Here is an 18,533-nt window from a genome sequence, read left to right on the forward strand (position 1 = left end):
CCGGCAAAACTGTAACAATCGGCGTTTCCGTATCGTTGAAATGAAGTTTGGATCTTCATCATTCCGTTCATTCAACATTCACTGCAGTCCGGTCACGGTTTTTCGATATTAATTACTGTTGAAAACAGTGGCATACACAGAAAATATTTTCGGATACTAAATACTATGGACTAAGTTAAACTACCATAAACTAACTGCTATCTAAGAATTACTAACAAGACACAGTAGGTACTTACTTACATTTAATTTACAGAATGTCTCAAAACTATTTAACAAAGGCATTAAAAATTGTCTCAACTGATCATATTATTTCCTATAGTAAGTATAATCCTGTATATATGATGTGGTACTTGACTATTTAATAGATATATGTTTACCGAACTACTCGTATTTATATAATAAAATATGCTATAAATAAAATGTATTATACAATTATAATTTATTTATTTATTATATAATTAATACTTAAGAATGAGCATTGAACTAAAAATTGAGAAACTTAAAACATGAATTATTGAAGTACAATTGAATAAATTAAATGCAGCCAGGTTAAAATCATATTTCTATTTTTTTTTTTTATAAATTTATTTTCTTATAAAGCACCATTAAAATATAGCAAACGTTTAAAATAATTTTTAAGTTTTTTGATACATTTTGGGATGGGGGGGGGGCTAGTGTAGTCCACTAGGCACCCCCTCCCTATATACACCTCTGGTCGGAACGATACACAAAACGGGCGTGATAACTTTACCGACATCTCTTTGGTTAACAGTTACTGGTCGAAGGTATACCCTTGGGTACGTTTGATACGTGTGCTTGGACATTGTTTCTATAAGTCGGCGAAAAACGGCATAGGTCGCGCCGTGGTTACAAATCGTATGCGCAACCTTTACCGAAAAACTTGTACACTGCGAATCGGTACATCGGTATACGGCTGCACCGTTTGAAAGCAAACGGATCGGTAAACGTACACGTGTACACAACCCGTGTGTTTCCGTAAGTTTGTTTGACAGTTATGAACTCACGTGCGTGTTCAAATGCCGATGATTTTTTATATTTTTTTTTTCTTATGGTTATATTATACTATAGCTTTGCTCTCGCGCATCATTCGTTTACCCCTAAGTCGCTGTTTTAAATTATGTTATAACGTTAAATCATAAACGAGTGAAAAAAATTATTTATATTATTTATATTTTTATTATATTATTTATTTTTTTTTCCGTCGACCGTGTCTTATATTTTGAAATATTAGTAACGATCTGGATCGTTGAAAAATGATCTCATACTTTTCGGCGGGAAAAATTTGAAAGGGTCATTGTACTGCCCCATCTGGGACCAACATGGTCGCTGGATTACGCTGTAAAGGGGGCGATGAGGACAAAGTGGTGTGTGGACGTGTGTGGTGGTTAAAAAAGTATAGGTATGTGTCATGCAGGTCTCACGTTAAAATCGTTAGCAAACTATTTCGGTTTTAATATCGAATTCGTTTTATTTCTAATTTTTAATGTTAAATAAATTAATCGAATTTCGTAAATATGCATCATCGAAACCTGGTAGGAATTTTAGTATTTTCTTAAAGCGTAAATAAAAGTATTCATTTTAAAGTGATTAAAATAAATTCCATGACTTGGAAACATGACGCAATAATTGATCGACATTTTAAGTATTTTTAATTACACTAAAATACATAACCATATATTTAGTATAACTATTACAAACATTTGGTATGCATTGCAGTAGTATACGTAGTAATTGGTATACGTGATAAAAAAATGTACCAAAATTAATGGGAAATATCGATTATTTTTTTTTTTTTTTTTTTAAGTTATACTAGAACTTAAAGGTCATCGCAGCTATAAGTGAAAAATATAAAAATGTTCGACAAAGGTTTCGAGAACGCAAACACAGTAATGGAAATAAAGAACAAAAACAGTGGAATGGAACATTTCGTACATTCGAAATAGCACGAAAACGTATATTGAAATGACGAAAAACATTTTTGAAACGTCGGTGACATTAGAAATAAAACTCTTCGGACTCGTATGACTAAACACCGGTACCGCCACCGGCCGAAGTTAATTAAACAATCAAGTTTTGCCCGCGTGTTCCAAGCGAGTTCGACGGTTTACGTCGAACGTTCGCGTAAGAGTTATTTCTGGTACCTACCCGATTTGGACAACTCGGCCGTTTTCGACGTACATCGAGACGTTAACGTGTGCGACGTACACGAATAAATGAATCCGGCTGCGCAACAAGTCCTCGATTTATAATGTCACGTACTTTCTCGGGGACCACGAGCAGAACGCGCACTTATGTACATGTGTGTATATTATAACTTTGGTGCACCAGACCGAAACGGACGGTGTATTGGCAACCGACGCGTAAGTAAATTAATCGTACTCGACGCCGGGTCGAAAATTAAGGACAATCAGCGACGTACAGATTAGACGTTCTCGAACGCGGAACATGTCCCTTTGATGTGAAGAGTAAGAGTGCCCGACGACGGGCCGTTACGATTGTACGGCGAGCGAGAGTACGCGCGCGCAAGACCGCTCGGAGATCCTTGCGCTACATACGCGCGGCGACGAAACGTAATAATTGTCGGTTTTAGAATAAAAAAAAAAAAACCCCGCACGCCGTCGGTAGAATACCTTGCCAGTGCGATCACCTCGGCGGATGAACTTTGACGATGTCCAAAGCCTTGGCGGAACGACGACAAATCGATGCCACGTGCTCCATTTCATCAGATCAAATTTACCGTTTCCTACAAAACTTTCGCGCGCAACAATAATCTACACTTGCCCGTGTCGTGTGCGGTACACGAAGTCGTGATATTGTTTCGTGTTGGCGGACGCAAACCGAATAAACTACAGAATTCGACGGGTACGTTGTCCTTTCGCTTCGGATATGTTCTAAACCGGTGGTTTTCAACCTTTATCGGATCGTGATTTTTTGTTTTTTTGTAATGCGACCCTTTAAACAAAAAAAAAAAACGTTGTTTTATTCATCAAAATTTGATTTAATTACAGATAAAATATTTACACGATAAACAATTTTTATTAATTTGTACTTAAAAAATTTCACTAAATAAATAATTTACTTATCTAATTACCTAATTATCGATTTCATGCTACAATATTATTCCTAAGTTATAATTGTATTTTATGTTTACCTGTTAGCCGAATATTTAACAACCACATCTCTAAAAATTAAAATAAGAAACTTTCTATTGTAATGCTTATCTATATTATAATTAACTATCTTCGATATTTTTATTTTCATTATAATAATTGTGTTTATTTTTCTTATCTTGTTATGTTTTTATATATTAACTGTGAAATTAAACATTATTTTAATTGTTGAACTGTAATAGTTTATACTAAAAGTTCTAATAAAAAAAAAAAAAATAATTTACTTTAATTTTTTTTAGATAATACGGAAAAATTATTTCGTCCATAATTTTTGGCGACCCCCAGGTTAAAAACCATTTTTCTAAACAGAGTAATTATTATAGTTCTGAAGTCACAAATTTTAGTTAATAAAGTAATCATTGGCGGCACAGGAGTGCAGTGCACCGGTGCCTTAAGCTCCGAAGGGCCTCTAAAACAAAAGTTTACCTTTTTCGTTATTTGCTTGCTTTTCGTGTTCGAATTTATTCGTTGTATTTCTTCCAATCGATACTGAACTTATAAATCGAAACGTTTAAACGTACTGTTGAAAGGGCGCGCAAAAACAACGAAAAAAATAAGTTACCTTCATGACGTTTTTTTTTTTTTTTTAAGGGTCCCTCTAATCGGTTTTTGCATTCCGGCCTCGTTATACATAAACTGGTGGACATAGTACGTGTGCGCACACGTGGGCAGTATACGGTCTAGTCTCGGTGCTAGTGGAGTATTAATGTGGCGAAAGTCGAAAACAATATCAGACGTCCGAACACAAAACCGATGTATGCGCGTAGGTAGTCGTAACCGCGGTCACACTTAGGAGACCGCCGCGGACCGGGTTTTGACATTGCTCAAGAAGTAACATTGTTATAACACGTAGGGAGATTTCCGTCGGTTTCAACACCCGACCGTAAGTCTAAAAAAAACTTTTTTCAAAACACGCACACACGCGCACGTATTATATATTATGCGCGTATAAATAAATATAAATACTGCACACGCATACGCACTTACACGTACGTGCGTCGTAGTCTAGCAGACGAAAGTGCAATAACCGGCGGCGGCGGCTGTGTCAATGACGGCCAAAATAGCGTCTAGGTTAACTGGTATGTAAGCTGCGGCGGCCGTTCAACTTGGCTCACGCGCACGCTGTAACGTCCGTTGGTGCTGCTCATGACGATGACGATGATGATGAAGAGGTGTCGCCACCGCGTTCTTTACAGCCAAGACTCTAGCCACGTGCCTGTAACAAAAAAAAAAGCTCTTTCGACGACCACGACCGTTCCGTTTTTTTTTTTTCATAAACCCTTCACCGCTCGTCTCCTGACGTATATATTATAATACGCGTGTATATGTATGTGTGTGTGTGTGTGTGTGTGAGGGGTATGTAGATGTGTGCTTAAGTCTTGCATACACACACGTGCTTACGGAACGATATTTTTTGTCTTAAAATTCGAAAAGGTTGCGTGTACATGGGATGTCTGGGATGGAAAAAAATGTTGATTACAACGATAAATTCGTAAATTCGTATTTTCAGAACTCTGGAAGTTTATATATTCATTTGTTACATTGTTTAGGTATCATTTTTTTGTATCGATTCAAGATAGAATTTACATATTAACAGTATATTGTGTAAGCTTCGTTCAGTAACTCGACAAGTCAAAAATATGGTTTCAAAACATACCACATATGAGAATAATTTACTATGCACCGTAACAATCAAACTTCCAGTATGGTACAGTAATATGGAGGGGGTATTCACGATCACACGTGTACTAATAATTAACCAAAATAATATTATTAGATCTGTTTGTATAAATATACTCTTAAAGGAACAGCGAATAAAAATTATAAAAAATGTGTGTGTATTTTACCAGTAGGACACTTGTATAAAAAATTGTAATTATATATTTTACATCGGTAAAGCACTTTAAATTGGATAATAATCATTGTTCAACTTAGGTAGTGAAAAATGATTCAGAAATTATGATTTTCATCTTCACTAAATTTTTTGTAGATTATTCGGAGCCAAAATTATTTAATTCTATGGCTTTTGAATTTGAAAATAAAGTGATACTATGAATGTTAAATGGGTAGTATATAAATATTAATTTCTAGAATTGGAGAAGAACATTAATTAATATTTAAAATCTCTGTTTTTATTAATTATTTTTTTATGTCATGTTATTTTGATAATATAAATTATTTTAATATTTAATAATTATTTTAACTTCCTATTTCCAACACAAGCAACAAAGCTTAAAGGTAGGTCAATCAAAATTGTTGTTAAACAATATTTAATTTGTAGTATTTTATGTTGGTTGTTCTAACAACAATAAAAAAAATGTGTTATTATAATTTTATTTTACTGATAACATTATTATTTTTAATCCTAAATTATTTTATATAAGTATCGTGAAAATGTACAAAAACCGGACAAAATTACATTAAAATAACAAATATATCGATCGAAAACTATTTTCCAAACGTAGAATTACGTTTTCATAGATTTAAAAATGTATTAAAATCCTCATAGTTTTTTCTCTATATAATACGTGTACTGCAGTTTTAGCTATTTTAGCTATTTTAGCTGTTTTAGCTATTTAGTTTTGAAAATAAATCATTTCCTGACAGTACGTCGTGTTTTAAATCAAACGGTATCAACATTTTTCGGTTTTTTTTTTCTTTATCATTATTAATAATTAGGTGCCCACAACAAAAATGAAAAACGTGTATATAGTTTTGTTATTTAATTTGTTTTCTATTCGAACCTACCAACGAGGTATAATTAACATTATAAATAAATTATATAGAAATATATCGATAAATTAATTTTTTGTCAGATATATGATGCTAATGGTTAATAAATAATAAATACTTTTCGCTTCCGCAGCTTAAATGCGCATTAATCAACTGTAAATGACAGTGGCGTAGCCAGAAATCTCCCAAGGGAGGGACTCACAAGATGATAGGGCTGCAACAAATGTTACAAAAGTGCAGTTCATAGCAGTAACTCGGGTAGGTATTAGACAAAGGTGACCAACTTATATTGATTATATTAATGAAAATGAAATAATACACCAATCTTATAGATGCTAGGGTTCCAGGACAAAACTATAATACTAGAAAACAATGGCAATAAAAGGTTTACAATAAATGACAACAGGGCGCCCAATATATACATAAAAGGAGTAAAAAAAAATTGAAATTAATAAATAATGTCACAACCATGAATATTATATTATATATATATAATTATAATATTGAAAATTATAAATATATGCATATATATAAAATAATAATCATTGATAGAAATAATTAAATCAATTTGATCTATATATGATCGATGGTCAATTTATCGTATCGACATCGTCAACACGTGGATCGAGATACAGGATGACCAGGCGACCGAGTGACAAAATTGTTCACCAGTAGATATGATTGAGGTTCACACAAGGCAGGAACCCGCGCGTGAACCAAACGATGACGACGAAGACGAACAACACCGTGAGGTCGCAACTACGGGAGCGATATATACACAACATGTCACTAAGTCCTGAATCCTTACACTGCTTATCAGTATATATTTTAAGTAATTTTCTCTGAGTGGTACTTCAATAAAATTGTTTATCAGCAGAACATACGGGGAAAATCAATTCCTGTCATTATGATCGTTATGAGAACGTTTTGGTCGGTGACACGATCATCCACCACTGGGTAGTATTCAATAATCATTGAGGCGCACTAGTACCATGTACTTTGTACAGCGGCGTATCCTGAGGGGGGTTTGGGGGTCAGAACTCACCCCCATGAACCTGAGATAGTAAATTAACTTATATAGTATCATTTATGTATACTCTCGGCCCGAATGGGTGTTAATAAATAATAATATTATGAAACAGCTAAATATTAACTGGATAATTAAAGTTAATCCAGAAGAAGTATTGGATGAATTTGCAAAAAGAAAAAGAAAAATTGATATAGTATTGTAATTAGGTGATAACTATTTCAGCCCCGGAAATTCGTATATATTATGTAATGTTTAATATTTTGTATTTGTTTGAACACGATAAATTGATTAATTTCATTGTTTGAACATATGCTATATTTTTACAAATAATAAGTTTAAATTTGCTGAACCCCTTACATAGAAAGTTTTTAGACACGCGCCTGACTTTGTACGTTGAATGTATGTTTTTTAATGACCGTACTGCGCAGAGCCGTAACGAGCCATTTTTTATTCGGAGGCAAAACTGAAGCAATGCTTCAGTAGGTTGTAGGGTTGTCACACTCGCAGCTTTTAATATGTATAATACGATTCGGAAAAATCTGAACATTTTTAATTAGGTTTCTTGCAAAACAATAAATAACACTTCTTAAAATAAGTTAATTATTTAATATTTTTGTGTCCCCCAGCTTCAGATGCCCAAGGCAAGTGCCTCGCTCGCCTTACTATAGTTATGGCTCTGGTACTGCGGGAAACACGACGATTGCTACCATCCGCTGCGCACACATACCTTTCATCGAATCTTGAACATAACTGGGATATTAAACTACCGAGAAATAGTACATATACATACGTCATAGAGATACTTTACAATATTCTTCCGGACCATCGGAACGAACAGTAACACGTTTATGTTGTGTATTACAGATACGAGGCATTTTAATGTCAACATTTACTATATAATAGAAGCTAATTTTGAAACATTTTCCATTATTTTTTTGAAAAAGTTATCTGCGTCTTTTCCAAATACTTTGTAAGGCATTTTTTACTTGTACCAAAGCAATGCATATGTCTTGTTGCTTACTTTGTAAAAGTTTCTTCGGATTAAAAGTATAAGGCAAACATTTAACGGAAACTTCTAAAGCAATAAGAAAATCCGGTTTCGTTATGGCACTCCCATACAAAGTAGCTTTAGTAGATGTTTCTAGATTGTTATTTTACTCAAGATCTTCTAACAATGTAAATAGTGTAAATAGCTCTTTAAAAGTTAATACAGCGTCGTGTCACTCTACCCATTGAGTTGGTGTTGAGTTAAAAAAATTAGTTATCTCCTATGATCTTTATTTTGATGCATATTTATAAATTCGGTTGTCGGTTTATAAAAATATTAAAATATACGAGTAGATAATTAAGTGATAAAAGTATTGAAAACTAAAATAATGCGTTGTAGACTACTACACGAGTATGCTGGGATTACACTGCGTTTTATCGGCAATTAAACCGCAACATGTTGCGGTATTGACGTGTCGTCCGAACAGTTCCGGATAATTGGTCTGGTATATTTTGTCTTTTGCTCTGTGAAGAATATTGGTTGTGTTTGGAATACAGAAAGTCATTCTATTCACTCGCACTATCAGTTTTACTAAAACTAAGTACTATTCATACCTGTTTAGGCGATATTAGTGCGAGTGACGTGTAATAATTACAGTGCAAACTCGGCCTATTAACATTTTTTTATTTTTCGAATCGTTGTTTGATGTAAGTGGTTATAATTGTGTTCAAATGTACTACACGGACCAGGGATGGGGGTCCGGCCCCTCAGGCCCCATAAGTACGCCGAAGAATAAAATGCAATGCACTGTGCACTGCCTACCGTTCGTTTATTTTATCGAGACAAAAATTGCACGGCGATCGAGAAAATCGAATCGAATAATTAATAGCAGTCTACATTACCACGCATTAAATTCCTCGTCGATTTACGATAATATTGCGTTAATTTCCATTTGCAATCGCGTAGACAATGCGTTGTATAGGATTTATCCCGCCCCGCATCGATTGTTGTTATTTTTCCATTAGAACAATTATCGTGCATTGTACATATCGTCGACGGTCGGTCGGGGAAACGACTCCGCAGACCGAACGTTATTATTTACTACGTTTTTATAATTTTTTTATTTCCGAGTATCTCAACACGGCACTAGCGCGTAACACTACGGCAACGGCGTAGTGCGTTAAGCATTGAATTCACTCGCGTCGACGACCGTGGTAGCGGTAGTAATTTATTCCGATCGCATCTCGAAACTACGGTCAAGGCACTACTACGCGCGCGCGCGTGAAATCGAAATCGTTCGCGTTCGAGAACGAGAAGACGTGAAACACGTTAGGTTACGGTCGTAGGAGACGGATCGGGATCGCGGCCAAGTCGTACACGACGAGGACGTACCGGACGTCAGCACACAAAGCTTTTCCGACGATCGGCTCGAAGATTGTGACCGTCGCGAGAGGGAAGGGGTGCTGCGCATACCAGCTGTACCGCGGTTCGGGTGTACACACACATGGGAGCATGTACGGGCGGTCGACAGCCGTCGCTTTTACTTGTACGTGTATGGTGAGAGAGTGAGAGAGAGAGAACTCGAAAATGCTGTTCGGTGCATATAAATTATTGCATTGAGTTTTTTTTTTTTTTTTTTGGAGGGATACGTTTTTCGTCGGAACCTGTTTATTATTGATCAGGTTAATGGCAATTACCGGTAGAAGAAGAGAAAAAAAAAAAAAAATACCTACAGGTATGCTATGCGCGGTGTACAGGTAGATGTATAGCGATTCGGAATAGGTACAAGAGCGCGACCGTGCTGTACACAGGTAGACGATAAAACCGGGTAGAAAATTCTTCTGCGCCGATATACCGGTTTTGATTTTGGACGCCCAAACTCGCCGGTGTACACACAGGTCCTGTTGCCGCCGCTCAACTGTCGTATGCCGGTGATACGGAACACGATACGCACTTCTTCGTCTCAGCGCGGGTACATTTAAATTAAATACCTGTACGGTGGCGGTTAGACGGGCGCGTCAAGACCTTTGTAGCGGGACGGATTCGGTGCCGGGTTACCAGAAGCGAAAAAAAACACTGTCTCAGAACGTTGAATAAATCATTATTTACTTCGTCGTCGATACGTGTGTAATTGCGATCTTTCTCGGTTCCCCATTCCGAACTCTGAACGCCACCGGAACCGTAACCGTTCGAATCAGCGTTGATTGACATTTAGAGATGAGCAAAATACATCGATTTTTTAAAAACATCCATGTTTTCGTTCGATGTATCGAAACCCTACACCGATGTTTTTATTGCGATGTATTGAAAAAAAATCGATTTTTTTCTAATCCGAAGTCCGATGTTTAAATAACGTATTTTTTTTAAAAAATTTTCAATTTATACATAACATACATACATATAACATAGATACAATTTTTTTTTAAATTTATTAAGGTAAACATCGATTTTTTTGTCGAAAATATCGATCAACAACATCGATGTTTCAAATGTAGATAAATTGATACATCGGAACATCGATGTTTCAAATTTTTTGCTCATCTCTATACGATTAGAGTCGAATTTCGCATGTCGCGCCCGTGCACATAGACACGTCCATGAGTGGCGGTGCGCGCAGATGAGTTACGCTGGCATCTACAGGTTAAAATAACTACTCAAAACCGGTACCGAAATTTGTTATATAATTTGTACAAATTTGTAAACGCATTTTGAAAATTTGTACACCCTCCTAAAGGGTGGAAAAACACTTTTTCATTACGGTATGTTAAATTAAATTATTACTTACATCAGATCATTAATAAAAGATTTTACGATAATACATTCAAACAATATGGATAATATTCTTCTCTAAGTTACTATGTTGCTTTTTTTTATCAATTTACACACTCCACAATCTTGATCGTACTACTATGACTAAGTGTATAAAAAAAGGAGCATTGAACGCATTAATTCATATTAATGCTAAAAACCAAATGAAAATCGTGATTACAAATTTGTACGAATTATATAACAAATTTTGATACCAGTTTTGAGTGTCTAAGATAAAAATTACGAATGCGGATGCTAGAGTAACGGTTCGCTGGCATCCGACGTGAAAAAGTGTTTTACACCTTTTAGAGGGGCTTACAAATTTTCAAAATGCGTTTACAAATTTTTACAAATTATATAACAAATTTTGATACGGGTTTTGAGTAGTTATTTTAACCTGTGGATGCCAGTGTAACTCATCTGGTACGCACACTGTTTCGTACACGGTTTTATGTACGTCACTTGATTTCGTACGTGCTCGTCCGGTCACGTCGGCTAGCGTGGGCGCAACTTGAGCCCTAATATTGGCGGTGCTAAAATTGCTGAAAGTAAAATTAAACGGTATTTAACTGTAATTACTATAGATTATATGGATCTATATAAAAAAAAAAAAACTGGAGTGTTACATTTGAACTCAGGGTTGCTAAAAACCCTATTGCGCCCCTCTAGTTGAGCCTATGATGATGCGTATTACATCCAGTGGTTTTTCACTCATAACCCTCGGAGTGCAGTTCTGAAATTTTGTTTTCAGTGTCGAGGAATGAATCGCAATACCATCATTTTTAGTTTTAGATCATCGTTTCTATCAACAACTTTCAGTGCATAAACCCCTGGGTCATCGACAAAGTTAAATAAAGCACCGTATTAACCAAAGTATCAGTATACTGCATCTATACATTACGTATATGCTGACTCTCCGGGTAGTGAGCGACGCCTCGGGGCGAACGATGCCTGTACATCAGGGATGGGCAACCGGCGGTCCGCGTACTTCTTCTATCTGACCCGTGTTACGTTTTCAAATTACTTCGTAACGTTTGATCGTTTATCGTAAAATGTAGATATTATATTCGTATCTACTGGACGGCAGCTAAATTATTCTATGTACATATTAATATAATGAACGTTCATTTTAGCTAATGCAGTAACATTATGTACTTATTGTATTGGTTCAGTCGTAAAACCGTCGACTTTAATGATCTTTATTATTTCCAATATCTTTACTCTGGCCGGTCAGATTTTAAGGTTCTATAAATAGGGTCGTCTAGATACCGGGGGAGTTGCCCATCCGTGGTGTGCGTAACAGTGTCAGGGTAGGTTTTCTCTGATCGACAGAAAACGTAAATATGTGCATACACGTACAGTGACGCGTTTTGGGAATGTGACATTTGAACAAGTGTTTTGTTCGTACACGTACCTATATACATTTACATATATGTGTATATACGTACAGGTTATTCGCTGTGTACATGGAAATTACTCCAAACATGTGCGTTTTCACGTCGAACATTGAATTGGACGCACGTGCGCGTTCGCCGTTTCTCGATTATTTTTCTATTACCGCGCACGTTCGAGTCAATTTTCCCAACGTTTCGCTTTTAAAACAATTACGACGAAGAGTTAGCGTTCCCTTCGCCACTTGCCCCCCCCCCCCGCTGCCGCCGTTCGTTGCCAGTTCGCCAACTGGTTATCCGAATAACGTAATAGTTCTACCCGCGACAGACGTACGTCGGAACCGCATCTGCGGCCGCGGACAGCGCGCGTTAAATTATGTAGGAATGCGATCGTCATTAGGATTTCGGTAAACATCGTCACCGAAAAAGTCCGCGTCCACTCCAAACACGGATTATCGCTAGCGACTGAAAACGCTCGTCTTGATCGCGTACCACGCGCATGCGGACCGGCGGTATCGGAATACATTTCAAAAGCATGTCGACCGCCGTGCTGGCCGTACTTCGATTATATAAAAATATCTGATGGGCTCTTAAACGTTTCGGTCGATCGTTTATCCCTACACGAGGTGTCGTATGTTAAACGCTTGTAACGTGAATAAAAAAACGAACTCTATCGCGCGGACGGTATGGGGTTGCAGTGCGCTGTAATAACGCGTTCCGAAAGAGGTGCGGGTGACCTGTTAAACGGTATAATCGTAAACGATAATGATACAGAGACCTATGCGTTTTTATTCATCTCGTACGACAACAGCAACAACAAAAATGCACCGGAAACGTTTAGGTTTCACTTAATATGCGAATGTATCGTAACGACGCATCGGAATCATTCAAATGTCCAGTGGTAACTCCATAGGTGAAACTATGGGGGGGGGAGCTAGGGGGAGAGGGCTATGTCGCATGAAAAGGATTGTATTCGATAAAGGACGTGTGCTCCAAAATGGGTCCAGAGGCATGTGCGCATAAACGTCGGTCCGCTCGCGGGGATGACGTAGACGCCGTACCAGTGGCGTATATAGAAAATATTTTCGGGAGGGGCTACTATGGACGGAGTTGAAATGCCACTGCTATCTAAAAATTACTATCAAGACACAGCAGGTACTTATCTACATTTCATAAACAGAATGTCCCAAAACGATTTGACGTTGGACGCAAATTCTAAATAAGTATAAAGCACCATTAAAATAACATATAATATACGTTTAAAATAATTTTTAAGTTTTTTAAAACATTTCGGGAGGGGGGGTGTAGCCCACTAGGTACTCCCCCCCCCATATATACGCCACTGCGCCGTACACAGCGCTCACAGGCCTTAGACAACGAATGGTGAACAAAATTGAAACGTATGAATGAAACGGGAAAAAAAAAACGAAAACAAATATCGTTGGTTCCCGTTTCGTTACCGCATAATATCGACAACAGTAATAATAATGATGGTAATTCGTAAAAACGAAACCAGACGGTCCGAACGGGATAATCGTGACGACTAGGGCCGTATTAGCGCATAGGCACTATAGGCACTGTGCCTAGGGCCTACGAAATTGTGTGGCTACGATTTTTTTGTAGTATACTAATTGGTATAAAAAAAAAAATATTTATAGTGTTTGACAATTTAACATATATTATATATGTTTTGGATTGAAAGGAATTTTTTTTTAACGTTTTTTAAAACTTTTATCGCGTAAAAATGTATAATAGTTATCATATAAAAGTTTAGATTTGATTTTTATGTTGTAAATATTATTGTTTTTAAAAACTTAACAATGCATGAGATTCAACACTTCCTCTCCCAAAGAGAAGGTTTCTTAACCATTTAAATACTGGACAACGGCCCTGCTAGGACTAGGGGCCTAGCGCCTACGATACTGTTAATCCGGGCCTGACGACGGCAATTCGGAACGGCAGTAATAGCGAAGCGTTTCGTTACGATTGTTGTTATTAAATATTTTGGTAACAGTTCTGGTACAACCGTATGAGATCACACCGGTCACGGATGAGGTCTATTGAGATCGACGATTATTCTCGTGTCGCGGTCGATTCGCGCGCACGTGCGAACCACGCGATAATAAAATCAACGATAATCGGAGCGACGATATGACGACGACGACGACCACCGCCATCGTACGAATACCGTACAGGACGGGGCAGTGGTGTTTCAGACGAATTTCAATTGAAGTTTATTAGTCAAGTATCTGAAACAATGCACCGAAATGAATTGTGTTTTATTCGACGTAAAGATTATATTTAATTGTTAAGTTAAATTTTAAAAATTACGTTACTCAAGTGGCCGCCTTCGGTTTGTATACAATCGGCTATCCGTTTTTTTCGTAATGTTCGTAACTCTCTGCAGGATATACGCACATCGATGATTTTAATTTCCCGTCTAACGTTTTATTTCAACTTCAATGGTATGTGAACATTTTAGATTTCAAAAATAAATTAGGTGAACGTGACGGCCAGGCAATATCATTATCGTGCGAAATCACGCGGTTCGCAAACTTTCTTCTAAAAACACCCTTCGGTGTTTTACATTCAATAAAAGTCGTAATGGCAAAAACGCATTGATTCGCTTGTTCGTGATTTACCGATAAAGTAAAACTAAACATGATCAACTTTAATCTGGCGAAGAACTAGTTTATTTATTTCGGTGGCTAACCGCGGCATTATTTAAATCGTCAAAACCCACTATCCCACCCGGTACCTGGTATTATATACACGATAGCAATAATGTTATAATGACATTACTGTGTAATGACATAATAATAATGCGTAAAATAATTGTAATAATAATTACTGAAAACGCTTTCCCAACAAGAATGATGTCAATATTCTGTAACCAACAATAATTTCGTACACAGTTATAATTATGATTTATTTTTATTTTGTTACACATACAATTATTGTACACTTAATGTTTTATTTTGTTTGAAATTCATTTCGCCAAGACTGCAATAAAAGTCGATTGGCGTTATTAGTTATGAAAAAATAAATAAAAATAATAATAATATTGTCATATCCCCTGGAATGACTAAATTTTTGTTTTACGCCATCACCGGACTTATTATTTTTATTTACATATTAGATATTGTACATTAGTTGGACAGATAAGGGTGTATGGGATTCTCAAATCCTATTTCGTTTATAGGAAATCCACGGTTCCTCAACACATTCTCTATAGTTCATAAATTACTAATAATAACTATAGTGCATTAAATGGTGTATATTTATCGTTATACTTAGTGTATACACTGGACACATACTTTATTGTTAAATTATTTAAATTGCATTTTTTCTGCAGTAAAATATTGATAAAATCTGAAAATCACTAGATTGATACGAACGTCGGATTTTTAATAATTATTGATGGATATTGGTTCGGTTGATTGAAAATGTAAGTTGACACATTTGCATGTGCCTAAATGATCGTTATCCTTTGTAAACGAGGTGCTTACCGTGCGAAAACTGTCATCAATAGACTTTCATTAATTATAATTATATGTTAATTATAATTATAATTAATTATATGAGTAATTGTTTTAAATATTTTAGTAAAAAAATTACTTCTCAAACCTTATTTTATTACCTTCCGAGGATGTTTATAACGTTAAACGAAAACCCATATGTTCTCATTTAGGCTTGTTTCGATAAAAATGATAGAAGAAATTCTCGCAAAAATGTTTGCCGAACAACAATTAAATATGTTAGTAATTAGATTTGAATTAACTACTAACGATAAGCAACTATTGATAAATATGGAGTAGGATCCGTTTATTAAGGAATGGAGTCGATGTTGGCATTCCCATGTCTTTGTTTGATAAATGTTGGTCATTTGATATTTTAATAGATATTTCGACCGGAAATCGTATTCTATGTTAACTAAGCGCTTTTAACTGCGAAATAGAATCGATACAATTTTTTATTATTAATATTGTCGTCAACAAAAAATGTCGAACTAGAAAAATGTATTCCCAAACATTCGGCCACCAAAAAGCTAACCAATCACAAATCAATCGGAGAAGGGGTTAGTTTTTACTTTGAAGAAATTTGTCTATTAGCTTTGTGGTATAGACGACCAGAATCATGAATACATGTCAGGAATGTCTTGCAATTTTTTTTTATTGCTTTCCACTCCTTTTATACAAATATGGAAAACGGTTCTGCGACAATACAAATAATAATAATAATAATAATTATAATACACGCTTCCATTTGGATTCAATAAGCGACGAATAGCCAGAAATTCGATCAACATAAATAATACGTACGGTTAAAAATGTAAAACTATTATTTTTTTACACAATTAAAATGCATAGCAAAACTTTTAATAACGAAAGCTCGCGCATGATGTTATTTGAAATAAAACCGTGAGACCTGAAGTTTATGCGCGATCGATAAAAAAACACTCATATCACATAAAACATCGATCAACCCCTTGCGATCTCCGATAATATTGACATTCATTTTCGTCGAATGAGCGAAAGCACGTATTTTTATATAGAATGTCGTCGAGCTACTTATAATTACATTAATTTCGGTTTTTTTTCCCTCCATTTTTATATCCTAGATCAGAGGTTCCCAGCCACTTTTGATTCATGGCACTCTTTATTATTTTTTAAAAATTCACAGGCACCCTGTAGCCTATGCCCTCTTAGTAATACATGGTATACTTAAATTAATATTTTGTAACTTTGGTTTTATTTAGCAATTAATAAACAATAAAGATAATATAAAGTCAAGCGTATTTCACCGTAAATAACTTTAAAGCGATCGAACCAGTATGGAAATTAAAATAGATCGCACAGTGTAACTATGTAAAAATTATATATATTATATAATTAATATAAAATTATATTGTATATATCTAATTAATTATACGCAATGGGTTTTACACTATAGACATAGAGTATTACTTTTTATTACTCAGTGTTATATTTTTCATGAAGGTGTTTAAAAAATAAATATATATTTAAAATAAGTTCGCGGCATCCTGGTTGGAAACCTCTGTCCTAGATGAATTTAGCTTTCACGCTTTTAATACGTCGAATTTGTTCGCGAAAATTCGCAAAGTTGTGTCTCCCAAGCCGCTAGCCGTCGTCGACTCGAGCTTTTGCCGGTCGCATTGGCATAGCAAGGATATGGCGAACTGTGCCTAGGCCAGGGGCATGAAATGCAAAAGTGCACAAAAAATTGCAAAAGTCATATTTTTATTCTACAAACAAATCAAAAATTTTCCGTTATCATTTTTGAAATACGTAGATGCTGTCTATTTATATACATTACGTGTGCATTTAATGATGAAATTATGAAAATAGCATAAAGGCGTTTAAACAAAAAATTTCATATGAAGTAATACAGTCATAAAATCATAAAATGAGAAAATCAAATTTTCAAAGATCTAAATTAACACCGTAATAATTAACTTTAAATATTAATTATATACTTACAAAAAAAAAAAATTAAAATTAAAGGTTAAAAAAGTTAATATCATATCATCAAATTTTAATTGATTTAAAAACGCTTTTTTCTAAGTTTGCCAGGGTCACTAGCTAGTCTTCGTAAGCCACTGGCCGGTCGCAATTAGTCGATATCGTCGTTCTCGTTGCCGATCGACGACTGTCGGGTAACTTCGAGTTGAGTCCTAAATTTCAAAAAATAGTGCGAGTTGAGTCCGAACGTATTTTATTGAGTACATGAGTTGGGTCCAGCCTATTAACGTTACCCAGAAGACACCATGTGGAGTTAGGCTAGTAAGTCTTCCGAAAAATTTGGTTTTTTTTTCTTATACAACGGACATGATGTAAACGTTATTGAAACATTAAAATTATTATTCAATTTGAATTTTTTTCTTGTGCGAAAAACTGTTCTTGAGTCGGTTCGATTTTAGATCAAATTTTAATGTTATTTTTACTAGTTCATCTATAATTATATAGTTTAAATTACGGAAGAGATTTAAAACACACGTCATTCGCTGTGAAAACTTGAGTCGAGCGGTTGAGATGACAACAAGGTAAAAGCAACCGCGGACCACCAAGTTCACGTATTGTCAAACGGTGACCACGAACGACCCGTATTCGAGTGTTATTGAACAAAACACCGCGGACCCGATTCGTGTTTTTTTTTTCCAGACGTCTCGGGACCCAACTCAAGAGTTCCCCGACGGTCAGGTGACCGCCGGACGAGTCGTTCCGGGGATCGAATATTGTAATGCGTGTGCGCGCGCGCGGGAAAGCGAAATAAGAAAAATGCACGTACACACTCGGAAACACAACAGTAAAACGTTTCCGGTGCGGGTCGCGGACGGTCAACCGTCGCCGAGAGTGCGTTCCGCCGGACGG

The sequence above is a fragment of the Sipha flava genome, unplaced genomic scaffold, assembly GCF_003268045.1.
Source record: "Sipha flava isolate LNK unplaced genomic scaffold, YSA_version1 36_pilon_pilon, whole genome shotgun sequence".
NCBI classification, from domain to species: Eukaryota; Metazoa; Arthropoda; class Insecta; order Hemiptera; family Aphididae; genus Sipha; species Sipha flava.